Here is a 14,630-nt window from a genome sequence, read left to right as displayed (position 1 = left end):
TTGTAGCAAGTTAGAGAGCAAAACATATTGTGGGATATTGTAACATTCTCATTTTAGTCCCTTAATATCTCCTTTACATTTTCATGGAAGTGACAGCTGGATGGAGGTGGCCATATTTGCACTTTCAGAATTTCCTGTATTTTGGAAAACTATGACTCAAATAACAGGTTAATATTCTAACAATGTCCCTTGACATTTATTTCCAGATTTCTTGTCAGCTTCATCTACTACTTGTTTTTTAAAAATGTAACTACTGTTAAGAAACTATATACCACTTTATGATTTCTAGGAAGCATGTAATGCCATTGGGACTAGACCCAAGGAAATGGTGTATCAAATTCACTTCAGGTTTAAGAATCTCAGTGATAGCTTTTGAAAGGAATAACTAGGTATAGTTTCTGGGATAATGAGAACCCATCATATATTATGAAAACTGACATATTTATTACTTTTCCAACTCATTAGTTATTATACGAAACCTTTTGACATGAAAAATCTGGTTATTAATGCATTCATTGCTTGAATTTTGAAGATGTATTAATTAAATTTCATTTCTTTGGGCTATGCAAGTTCAAGCTATTATTTTGGGAGAAATTTTGTGAGATAATTTTAAGACATTACAATATCCACTCAAAATTTCTTTTATATATGATTTTCTAAAAATTTATAAATAGAAACGTTAATTTCATGTTAATTTTCTGTGGGAGAGATGGTGAATTAAAAACTTATTGAAAAATCAAGTCATTAATAAATAATAAATCTACTGTAATTCGTCCTCTTAATATCTTTCAACATCTATTCCAAACTGTTTTATGTAAATGATTTTTATTTCCCTGTGACTTTTTTTCCTATCCACTATTAGTTTTAGAAGAAAAGTACTTGTGTCTATTTCATGATTCTCTCTAATCTGAAAATCTTTTGTACCTCAGTACCAATGTAATCATGCTTTTGCTTACAATTATTCCTAACTAGATATTTATGCTATTACAAAGATGAAATGTACTGAGTTGGTTCCCTCAATTCCACTGTCTTGGTAGATGAAGAACTTTAAACAATGTCACTCACATAAAGTTGAAGAAACTATGACATCATGTACTGTTAAGATCATCAATCATTCCTCTGTACCTAAATAACAAAAAAAATGCATCGAGTAATCGTTCTTTTCCATATTCTGTGCCTGTTTGTATGTGCGAATAACTGATGTGTGCAGCTGACTCACACAAAAGTACTGAATGAAATATCCTTTATTTTAGAAAGGAAAGTACCAATGATTTTGATACATTTTGAAGGTCAGTAATGTTCAGCATAGAGCAATATGAGGAGAACAATAGCTCCTCAGAGAGTGGAAAACATGGTACTCTCATTATCCATAATCTCAGCTGGTCACCATAGTAACAGCATTTTATTTTCCAAGATGTAAGCCTTTATAGTTCTGTAGAATTCACTTCCTAGGCCTCCAGACACGTCAGCGGCATCTAGTGGCTTGAGACCTCAGCTGAATTTTTTGCGCTTTACCGCTGTCTGCATGATATTGAAAAACTGATGTCATGTCTATATTTCTTGCTCATCATGAAGGCGATTACAATTTGTAGAGAAATATTTGTGGGTTGCAGCCCCAAAAAGTATAAGAATATAAGTAGAAGAAAGTTATTTCACTAGTACTATTTTGGAAAGAATTTTTCAGGGGAGTTGAGGAATTTTAGGGGCATCACATATTCTTTAGATTTAGAAGGAAATAGGAAGGGTGTTTTTCAGACATGATGAAATGGCACTCAAGAAATATATAGAAGACTTCTCTGGACTCCTTAAGGAGACCAGAAAAGATTCAAAGACAATGCCAGTGAATCCTAAGAGTAACTGAGTCATGTTAACCTCCTTTCAGTTTTGAATTCAAACATCTCCTTGAGTATGTAGCTTTTGAGAAACGTATATAGACATGCTTGTTATATATTTCAGATAATTACCAGGGATTACCCCAATCTTGATTGTGATTGGAGGAATTCAGAAATTCTATTTTGTCCTTGGGGTGACAGTATGTGATTTTGAAAAATACATGGACAATAAATGGAGACCCAGGTGTAACCCTGTTTGTGCCACCTTGTGGGGGTGTATTCTTACCTATAGCAGTGGCTCTCAACTCCAGGTACATCAGTAAGAAACAAGTCAGTACCCAAAACCCTGCCCTGGACTAATTGAGTCAGAATCTTTGGGGGTAGATCTGAGTAAACTGAAAAAAGAATCTGAATAACCACACCAGACCCTCCCGAGGAGCTTCATAAATGTACAGAGTCACAGGTCTAATTCTAAACCTTATTCTTTCTAGTGTGAACACCTATTCATTGGCATCCTTGGGAGCTTCTTAGAAATTAACTCATATTTAGATTTGAGAAGCAATAATATCTCACTGTTGCTAGTTCAGGAAGTCTGGAGTGATCCTGAGAATCTATGATTCTGAAAACTTAGGTCTTTCTGTGTATATTTATCTTCCTGTTGTAATGGACACTATTCTGGAAGTTATGGGAGGATTAAATAAATATACCAACATAAATGTTGTGATTCATTCATTCATCAACTCAACCGACATTTGCTGTATTCCTACTATGTTCTAAGGGCTGTGACAGAGATTGGCAAAAGAGCTGTGATGGATGATGGCCAGGACTAAAACTTGGAAATAATACTTCATAGTGTACAAATGCTTTTCTAAATTTTTTGATTCGCTTCTCTTATACATCAGATAAATTTTAATATAAATGAATTTCCAATAAATGGTATTGTTAATACATGAAGTGCAGGTTAAATGCTTATCATGTACTTAATCTGTGTATACTTATGTTTGTGTATATATATTTTTTGATGTTATTTACTTATTTATTTATTTTTGCAAGGATTGAATCCAGGGAACTTTACCATTGAGCTACATCCCCAGATCTTTTCATATTTTTCTTTTTTAAAAAATTTTGAAACAAAGTCTCACTCAATGCCCAAGCTAGCTTTGAATTTGTGATCCTCTTGCCTCAGCCTTTCAGGTACCTAGGATTACACAATGCACCACCATTTAAATGCCTGGCTTCAAATCTGTGCTTTTCTTAGTGGATTAAAAAAAAGTGCAATATATTATCCACATTTAAGAAACATACTTATTAGTTGAGTTTTTAAAGAATATTAATGTAGTGATCAAAGTGTTTATAATTCTAGAACAAAATTATATATTGAAATAATAGTACTATTTTTTTTTAGTAATGATGTAAATTTTTGAGGGAGGTGGTATAGGAGCTGATTTTTTTAAAAAAACAGAATCTGATACGCAGAATTTTATGCAAGAAATTTACTTGGGACAACACCTGTGAGAATGTGAAGAATAGGATTGAAAAGAGAGAGAGAGAAATGAGATGTATCTGTTCCAGATAACCCATCTGAATGCTCATCTAGGATGCTATAGCAAACTTTGAAACTGAAATGGTTGGTTTTTCAGAGAGGTCTCCAATTGAGGCTAGGATTTCAATCCTTTTTACCATGCCATCAATCATCCATTGAATATGGGCTGCCTCTGGGAAGAGGGTATCAAGTTGACTGAAGCAGATCCCTTTGGCTGAGGACTATTCTCAGGGACTTAATCAATGCACCAGCAAACATGCTTATGGCAGCTAAGGGTGAGTCCTTCAGATCTGAAGGCGGGGATTCTGAACTGGAATCATGCATAGTATATACACACTCTTCTGGTTCTATTTCCCCAGTGGCTCCTTCTCACCTACTTTTCAGGCCCTCCTACCTGGACCCTATCTATATGTTAAGATTTAATTTTTGCCACTCTGAATAAAGTGCTTGTTCTAGCTGAGCTGGCAAACTAAACTCCCCCTGAAACGTCTCAGACCCTCTTCTGCTATGATTTTGTTCTCTCCTGACTACTTGTCTGAAGTTTCCTGGACTATTTTCTCCCTTTCTTGGACTGCTCATTAATTTAGTAACTGATTTTAAAACCATCTTTCCTATGCAAATGCCTAAGACAGGACCTCTGAAACTTGAATGTGCATGCAAATCGCAAGATCTGGGTATCTCCTAGAATGCAGATTCTGATTCACTGTGTCTTGGGTGGGCCCTGAGATTCTGCATTTCTAACAAGTCTTGACTATTCTGGTGGTAATTTATGAAAGCTACCCTGTCTGTATTTTCATAGTAGCATTTTTATCTCTAGCACCCTTTATTACAGTAACATCCTTTTGTAAAGGATAATAATTATTTTGAAGTAATACAAATTTATCATCTAAGTAACTTGCAGGCTACTTTATGGTTATTGCGTTTGATAGTTTTCTGTATTTCTTACAGCATTTAGCATGGTGCTAGTGTGATTGAGGAACTCTAAAGATCATTGCTGACTGATTTTATAAGAAAGACAATTGCAGTTTGTGATTTTTCAAATTGAATGTGTGAATTTTTCAGGTTTTGCAATCTTCTGACTGCTGAATGAGAAAGATTAGTGATGAACTTTTCGAATGTCATAGTGTTCCCCACCTGCCCCAAACAGAAAAAGATTCTACATCCCCATTGCTGCATTTTCAAATACCATTTTTTGCTATCTTGGCGAGCTAACCACACAGCACATTAGTTCAAAGAATAGGTGCATATCTCTACTAATGCTCAAGGGCATAGGAAATAAAAATAATTATAACTGAAGACCCAGAAAAAGTAGAATATGTGTTATTAATTTCTCACATTATGAACCTACATTCCACATTTCCTCTAGCCTCGAAGGAACACTGAAATGGGACATTCAATGATACTTGTCAATGCCCTTTCCTGCTCTTGGGGGGTTGAGAAAGAAGCTTGTTATTTCTGAAGAGCATCAATTGAAGAACAGTTTCAACCTATTTCCAGGTAATATTTGACACTAACATTTGATTGATAGCTATAACCAATTGACTCTTCCAATTTTCATATTCTGATTAATTCCATTCTCCCACTTAAGTCTCTATTTCCCATCAATATACTCTTAATATTCTGTTGCTTTACTCTGGGTAAAAATGCAAACCAGGAAATATAGCTTTTTCCCTGAATTATTTTAAATAAATTAATCAAAATGGGTCCTTGCATAATCTAGAAGCCTTATGTGTTGGGGATCATATTCTCCTTAGATGACTGCAGTCAGGAGTTTGTTGAGAACTTGAGGTCTGTTAGTGAGGCAGTGTGTCACAACTGACTGACTTGGGCTATTGTCCAGGTGGATGTTTTTGCTTTTGTGATCATTGTAACTTTCTAAGTATTGGTATAAAGTTATTGGTATTCAGACTATGAAAGGATTCTAAAGATGCTTTTCTCTTTGCTTCAAATTCTTTGGGAAGCCAGGAGAGTTAATACTAAATATTTGATAAGGTACAATAATTTGAAAGAACTCTAATAAGCTCTTTTAGTCAAAGACTACAGAATCGTGATGAGTATTTCTTGTTACTGGTTGACAGCATATGTATACTCATAAATTGGTTATTTTGTTGGAAACTTGAGCAGCAAGCATAGCTGTGCATATTGATGCTATTATACAAATCAAATATGTTTAAAGATATTGGGTTAGCAGAGTCTCGATATTAAAAAGCTATGTTTGACTCTTTCTTGGTCTTAATTTCTGTATCTCTTTATAATTGATTAATGTTCATTGGTATAGTAAGTATGAATAATTTATGATTCACATAGCTGTGGCTTATTAATTGTTTAATTTCAGAGAAAGTAACCATATATTAAGGAAATTCAAGTTGTCACTCTGAGCAGCCAAGTGAATTTAAACATTTTATTACTTCTGAGTCCAGAAGCGAGTGTATCCTATACCCTGTGTTTCCTTAAAGACAGAAATATTAATGACATGTTGAAGCCATTTCTGTAAAGATAAAGGAGCAACTGAGTGGTCTCAGCTGAGGACTGTGTGCTCTGGGTTTCCTGTCCACCTCTACCCATCTTTAGACATTTACTTCTGCCTCAGTGATTCCATGTAATGTGCTTACCATGAAATGAAGTTAATTGAATGAACGATGTTTATTCTTTAGAAGAAAACATAATTAAATACAGAAAAGAAAGTTGTAATTACCATTAGCTATATTATGATCTCTTTAGAATTTGGGCAAATGATTTTAGTTCTGGGAAATTTAAATTAAAAAAACGCAGAATATGTGATAAATTTGCTTCCTTTAATCAATAAATGGGATGGATTAAAACTAAAAAAGCTTCTTCTCAACAAGAGAAACAACCAGTGAGGTGAATAGAGAGCCTACTAACAGGGAACAATTTTTTTACCACACACATGTCAGAGCACTAATCTCTAGAACAACTAAAGAACTCAAAAATATTAACACCAAGAACAAACAAACAGATAACCCAATCAATAAATGGGCCAAGGAACTGAACAGATACTTCTCAGAAGAAGATATACAATCAATCAACAAATATATTGAGAAATGTTCAACATCTCTAGAAATTAGAGAAATGAAAATCAAAACTACTCTAAGATTTCATCTCACTGCAGTCAGAATGGTAGCTATTAAGAATACAAACAACAATAAGTATTGGCAAGGATGTGGGGAAAAAGACACACTCACATAGTGCTGGTGGGACTGCAAATTGCTGCAACCAATATGGAAAGCAGTATGGAGAGTGCTTGGAAAATTGGGAATGGAACCACCATTTGACCCAGCTATCTCACTCCTTGGTCTATACCCAAAGGACTTAAAAACAGCATACTACAAGGACACAGCCACATCAATGTTTATAACAGCACAATTCACAATAGATGAACTGTGGAACCAACCTAGATGCTTCTCAGTAGATGAATGGATAAAGAAAATGTGGTATATATACACAATGGAATATTATTCAGCATTAAAAGAGAATAAAATCATGGATTTTGCAGGTAAATGGATAGATCTGGAGAATATAATGCTAAGTGAAATCAGCCGTTTCCAAAAAAACCAAATGCCAAATATTTCTCTGATTTAAGCATGCTGATTTATAATATGCTGTGGTGGGTGGGATGGAAGGATTAAATGAACTCTAGATAAGGCAAAGGGGAAAAGGGGAGGGAGGAAAAGGGTGGGGACACAGGGGTAGGAAAGACGGTGGAATGCGATGGTCATCATTACCCTAAGTACATGTACGAAGACATGAAGGATGAAGGATGTGACTCAACTTTGTGTACAACCATAGATATGAAAAATTGTGCTCTATATGTGTAATATGAAATATAATGCATTCTGTTGTTATATATAACAAATTAAAATAAAAAAGTAAAAATAAAATAAAAATAATAATATCTGGTTAAAAATCTGTTTTTAGAGTCATATATGGAAAAACATACTGTCTTAGAAAATACATATTGTTTTAATTGAAATTAATAATTTCATTGTTCTCTATATTTATTGCTGAAAATCAAAAGCTGTTATAAACTATATTCAAAATAAATGTTGACTATCCACCATTGTTTGTAAGGATATTTTCAAATACATTTAAAAAATGAAACTTTTAATCAGATTTGCATCAAGATAATCAGCAATGTAGTTGAAGAATATAAAATGCAAAATTTTACCTTCTTGAATTGTAACTTTTTTTTTTTTTTAATTTTTGGTATTGGGGATTGACTCAGAGGCACTCGACCACTGAGCCACACCCCCAGCCCTATTTTGTATTTTATTTAATGACAGGGTCTCACTGAGTTGCTTATTCTCACTTTTGCTGAGGCTGGCTTTCAACTCTTGACCCTCCTGACTCAGCCTGGCCAACCACTGGGATCACAGGCATGCACCACTGTGCCCCACTTGAATTCTAAATTAATATTACATATTTAAAGGAACATGTTTTAAGAAAGATTGCTAAGATGGATTTTGTGACTATCTTTGAAGTATTTTGGCCATGTGACAGAAGTCAGTTTCACATTACTGACTGGAGTAATGCTAAAGATGGAGTGTATTTGAATATGGAAGAAGTAGAATGACTTTAATGGCTTTCTCTCCTCCTCACCTTGTTCAAGCATTTGGTCCAACCACAGACCTAACGGACTGCTAGGGAACCAATAATGCTAAGCTGTAGAAGGAAGCCTGAGCTTAATGTTTGCACTTTGGTAAATGTTGCTGCTTTCTTATGTCCTTTCTTCAAAGAATTGGGGAAGTAGTCCGATTTTCATTGTTGTAGTCAAAATATTTGACATTAACAACTGAAAGGAGAAGTTCATTTTGGCTCAAAGTTTCTGAGGTCCCTGTCCATGGTTGGTTGTCTCCCTTGATTTGGGCCTCAGGCGAGTTGAGGCAGAACATCATGGCTGAAGAGTATGGTGGAGGAAAATTGTCCAGCTTATGGTATCTGGAAATGAGAAAGAGAGAGAGAGAGAGAAGCTTGAGATAATATATAGTTGCCTAAGGCACAGGCTTAAGGACCCACTCCATTCTAGTAGTAGGTTCCACCTCCTATACTTTTCCACTACCTCCTAATAGTCCATTCACAAATCATTCAATAGATTAACCCACTGATGAGGTCAGCGTCCTTATGAACCAATCACTTCCCAAGAGCCCCACCTCTGAGCACTGCTGCATTTGGAGATGTACCCTTTAGCACTTGAAATTTTTTTAGATTTTAATATTCCAGATTTAAATCATAACACATAAAAAAAGAGGTCATAAAACATGTAGTAAAAAAAAGGAGAAAAGAACAAAGTAATATGCATATGCTGAGAAAAATGCATAAAAGGCATTCAGTTATCTTGAATATGTCTCAGTATTCTGGATAGACTTTGAGCTCCTTAAAGACATGCTGGCTCACATTTAATTTAGTTTTATATAATCTATGTTTTTACATGAATAAAATAGGTGGTGGATAACATTTGCTTCCATCTTCACAATGCCCTATCTAAATAATTTCTCCTTCTTCTTCTGCTGGACTGACTCCCTGCCTCTTACTGTGCTCTTTAATATTACTGAAGATTCTTACATTTATGCATGCCCAGTTTCCTTTTATACATATTAATTTAAAAATTAAGTCATTCTTGTTACTTATTTGCTCAAGGCCAAATTTCATATTGGTGCAATTGAACGCTTTCTCTAGAGCACCACTCTGTCATTTCTCTTATTTTAGAGTCATTTCCCTCTCTTTTGGCTATTTCTCAGCTTAATAGAGAGCTCAGGATTCAGTCACAATAAGAAAATCAACTAAAAAATAAATAAGTTTACTTTGAGTATGCCTCCAGTTTCAGCTATTACTATCTTCTCTTCATCCTGGATCACCTAAGCTTTTTAAGAAATTCATTACTCTGTCTCCATTTTCTTTCTCATTCTTTTCTTAATGTACTGAAATATGATTTGACCTTCACTGATGCTTTGGAAAAGATCTCGATTGACCTCATGTCCCTTAATCCATTAAATACCTTTTCAAATGTATCTTCCTGGATCTGTCTACAGATCTTGGTATTTTGATTTTCTTTTTTATTGAACTTTTACAGTCAAGGCTAAAGTTACTACTATTAGCTTTCTCTTCTTCCTCTTTTTGGGCCTGGTATATATTTTGTTTGATTGTTTTGTCTTAATCTTTTGTGAATTATATGTACATATGTTTTACTAACTTTCTTATTGATTTGCAGTGTATTTCTTACTTCAGATTCTAATGGTGTCTGAATTGCAAATACCTTCTTTCGGGTAGTTTGAAAATATGGGGTTTTCCCTAAAAAACTGGCCATAGATTTTGTTGAACTTTGCTATTTATTTTCCTCCTCTTATTATTAATGTCTATTTCAGTCTTTATGACTTCATTTCTTTGAAATTCCTTTCTTGTGATACAAGGGCAGTTGCAATTATACTGTTGTAGAAGTTGCTATGAGAATTAAATTTGACATAATCTATATATGAAGACATAGAAAATATTAGTATCATTATCTTAGTCTCAACATATGGAGTATAAACGTTGTTTTCTCATTCACTCAACCATGTTTTGAATTTGCATTTACTTCCTTGATAAGCTCTAAAGGCACATATACACATTCATATATGTATATGTATATGTAAATAAATATTTATTTATATTTGTAGTTCTGGTGATCAAACCCAGGGCCACACACATTCTAGGCAAGTGCTCTACCACTAAGCTCTATTCTGAGCCCCATATTTTGTACTTTGATAGTTGGTTGTTGGAGTCACTTTTTCCTAAACTTCTGAATGAATTAATACATTATTCTGGTAATGCTAAAGTATGACATCAGATCACAATTTGCCTAAATGTATAATGTATAATTTGAGTCTTTTTTTGTACAAACAATACTAAATTTCTACATAAAAAGATAAATTTAGATTAACTTTTTCTGGACTAACTTTTAAATAAATCAGTAAAATATTTAACTTTCTGATTAATGTCATATGATTATGTTAAATACATAATATAACACTGGAGAAAACAGAAAAATGTCAAATAAATATTCTCAGAAAATAAACTTTTCTTGGAGGAGCTTTAAAATATTGAGCAAAAAGAATTGCTTTTCCATTCTTGGAAGTTTGATGGTTTTAAAGTAATCTTTCAGGAATGTTACCAAAAAAATGAAAATATTAGACAGGAAGAAAATTTTCTCTTCTCATTTTACAATTACAATGGTTGGCAAGTTGTAATCAATAAGAAAATTGGGAGTTTTAAGACTTTAGTGTGGTGACCTTTTTCTACTCATAAAAGTACTGTGTGGAAACTAATAGCATTAACTGAGATGCACTCTGGGTTATGAATTACACAGCAGACAAACCAATCTTGCGCGAGTATAGGGCTTATGTGAAGGCATCTTGGGAGATGCGCTTAAGAAGTGGGTTCTGGCATGGTGACAAAGCTTTGAGTGATGGTTAAAAAACATGGACTTGGAGTCTGCTAGTCTGGGATGAGAATCCTTCTCTGTTACTTATTGGTTATATGACCTTGAGGAAACTATATTCTTCAATAAAATTAGGATCACCCAGTATCCTTTAGTATCCACCAGGGATTGATTCCAGTATCCACTGTGGATGCTATACTCTTCGGGATGCTCAAGTCTCTTATCTAACAAGGCATAGAATTTGCATGTAATTTACATATATCCCACAGATATGCAGGACCGAATGTCTTATATAACCTAGTAGAGTTATTACAAAAATTAAGAAAACAAATGCATTGAGTAATAAGCACTGTGCCTAGCATTTGGTTCACATGCAACAGGAAACTCATAAATGACTTTAAGAAAGGGAGGAACAGAACCAGAAGTGCACCTTAGAATAATACTTTTTGCAGCTCTGTTTTAATTGGCAGGGGATGGTGAAAGATTGGAGGAAGGAATATAGGACCTGACATCTTTTTCAAGAAGTCCTCCTTAAAAAAAAAAAAAAAAAAAAGGTAGCCAGGGCATACTGTTATGGACAAGATTGAGAGTGTTCTTTTTCCTTCTCATATACAAGGTTGATTAACATATGAGAACAGTGAAGCCTGTTTAAATATACACATGAAAACAGGAAAAGACAAATCTGAGTATGACATTAATGATCTTGTTCAATGTAAGGCAAGGGTATCTTTATTTTTCCTACATATTAGCAAATAGCCAGACATTTTGTAGATTTTTTTCCCCTTTTGGTTATTTGGTACTGACTTCTCAATTTACTTTAACTTCCCATTCTATATTTATGTCTGAGTTTTATAGTCAAGTTGAATGAACACCATTTTCAAGGTACATTCCAAGCAAATTATATAAATCAGTTTGATTAACAGTTTTGACAAACCAGTTTTCATAATTATATATTAATTGATTAAAGCACCAGAAGTTTTTTCAAATATTCATTTGATACAATGGAAAATAGTTTGCTCCATAAACTCAACCTCCATTTTTAGTCTTTGTTAATGCAAACAGGAATGTGGTGCGTATGCAAAATGAACCTCAGCTTTCATCTTTCTTTTCTGTAATGTTGAAAGTGAAGAATGGCAGTGTTTGACTCCCTGGAGGTTGCACTAGAATCTGGGAACTATCCAGAGAGAATCAAGATCAACAATGTACAGATTTGTGCTGTGTGTACAGGTTAGTTTCCCAGGCCGTCCCCACGATGTCAGCTCTATGATACAGCTGTATGGTATAGTTCAAAGATTGTCCATTGCACATTATATGTGTGCTTCAAGACCATGTTATACTTATATATTTTTCCTTTTAGCTAAATTTAGAGAAAAATATGTAAATTAGTTTGGCTAACATTTAAAGACATTTATTCCCACATTTAGATATTTTTCTTAGGTGAAGTCTGCTCTTGTATTTTTCTTCTTACATATAATACAAATTAATTTTATAATGAAATGGAAAGGTCACCATTTATATATATATATATATATATATATATATATATATATATATATATATATATAATATGTATATATATATATAATATATATATATATATTTTTTTTCTTCTTTTGCAAAGGTTTGCTTGTTAACATGTCTTTAAAAAAAATCCAACATTGTGCCAACTATTTTACAACGGTATAAATCTTTTACACTTTGTTTAAGAAAAAATAAGCTAGCAGTACAAAAACTAGTTTACTATTGCAAATTCACAACATTTTTATTTTCTGCCTCTTTCTTCTTGTGTCTATGAGAAAAAAAAGAATGAATACCCAGTGAGACATTATTTTCCCCAAACTTAAGACAATGGAAGTAGGCCCAGCATAGCTATCATGTAATGTTGAGGTTTAGAACCAAGATTTGGAGAATCCTGACATTTCTAGACAGTCTTCTTGGGATTGTTAAAAAGAAGGAAGGAAAGAGACCTAAATTCATTTTTAATAATACCCTGCACCCACAGTACAAATCTGCACATTGTTAACCTTCATTCTCTCTGGATAGCTCTTGGATTCTTACCTAACCTCCTGGATTGGCAAATACTGCCATTCTTCACTCTTAATTTTATAGAAAAGACATATGAAAGCTTTTGATTAAAAAGTAATTTAAAAAGCCAGTGATTGAGAAGACTGTAAAACTAGGGAAATAAATAGATTGCAGGTCTACAAAGTATTTTATAATTCAAAAGAAATGCAAATGTCTAAAATTAGTGAAGGAAATGTTTAAAGTTTGATATCTTACTATGTTGTTTTATTTCAAGGAAATCTTTAATAATCTTAAGTTGAAATAAAAATTAAATTTAAATGGAAATTAAATTATTTCATAAAAATTTTGATGGATTTTAAAGTAACTGAATTTGTAAACCAGACAAACTCTGTTAGCTAAAATACCATTTTCTAAGTTCCATATTCATTTTTTTTCTTGATGAGATGTTAGTTTTAAATCATCTTCAGTATCTAAGTCCTTATTTGGATGTACTGTTTTCTAATTATGTGATTTTACTTCTTCATCAAACCATTAAAAAATTTCCTAAAATTGGCCGCAAACCTGTTAACTAGGAGCAATTTTAATGTAAAAGCAAATCTGTCAAAAGCAAATATAATATCTATGAATTCAAATTTTATTGTTTAATGAGACTCTTCTCATGACTATAAAAGCCAATTTTATTATTTAATGAGAATCTTCTCAGGAGTTTTAAAATTGTAAAAATAATAAGATGCATTAATGTTTTTAAAGATCACTATGGAAATTTTGGCATCATAACATAACATCTATATAGGAGAAATTAATAGCTTCCCCTGCATCACTTTTATTGCCATGGGCATCCTCTGTCATTCCTCTCATCAATATTCTCCTAGCGTGGGGGGCAAGGAGATGTGTGACCCGGAGGGAAAGAGGCGACCTGGTGAGCTCTTCAGTCCTTGGAGCACCTGTTATCCATAGATTTCAAAGCACTTAATCCTGTTTGATGGTCCTGTGAGTTAAGAAGTGCTTTACTACTTGGCTGTGAGCTTGTCATAGGTCTCCAGTACATTATTGGAAAATACAAGCCCTGGGCTATTTTCCTGACTCCTGGGTCAATGTTCAAGTCAAGAGACAACACTTAAGCCTTGGCTGACAGGGGGATTGGGTGCTGATGGCTGCCACTGCGAGTAATCGATCTTCTTGCTTCTTGTTTATCCATATGTACAAAACCTGCAAAATTAGCATCCCACACTGCTAGGTCTCAGTGGATGGAGAATTATAATCTTTTATGGAAATCTGAATAATTTAAGGAGCACATGATTGTGCCATGAACAATTGAAGTCAAAGAAAAGAACAGAATAACATAAAAAAAACCTCGTGATAAAATATAATTTGGAGGAACTATGTTAAGACATAAACCACTTATGAGATATTTATAGACTTTGACTTTGTAAAGCAACTTTGAATTTGACTGTGTTTATTAGTGAATGAGAATTTATTTCCCTATATTGAATGAGCATTTCTTGGCAGGCAAACTGTGCACAGGCTACAATGAGCTTCAATGAAGTGCTTTCACATTCCCTTCCAACTGAGTTGAAAGCCTTCTTATATTCTCTCAAGTGTGTTTCTTTTCCCATGGAGGATGGCTTTGTTGAAAATTGCTTCCTCTTCTCTTGATTATTGAATCAGATATTATATTCAGTTCTTCAATACTTTATACAGTGTTGGTAAAAAATGAAATATAATGAGTGTGATTCTTCCTTATATTTTGAAAGCTATGTAGATTCTGCTTGAAAGAATTTAACGGGGCTAAGCCAGA

Source organism: Marmota flaviventris, chromosome 15 (assembly GCF_047511675.1).
Source record: "Marmota flaviventris isolate mMarFla1 chromosome 15, mMarFla1.hap1, whole genome shotgun sequence".
Classification (NCBI taxonomy): Eukaryota; Metazoa; Chordata; class Mammalia; order Rodentia; family Sciuridae; genus Marmota; species Marmota flaviventris.
Note: the sequence above shows the minus strand (reverse complement) of the source record.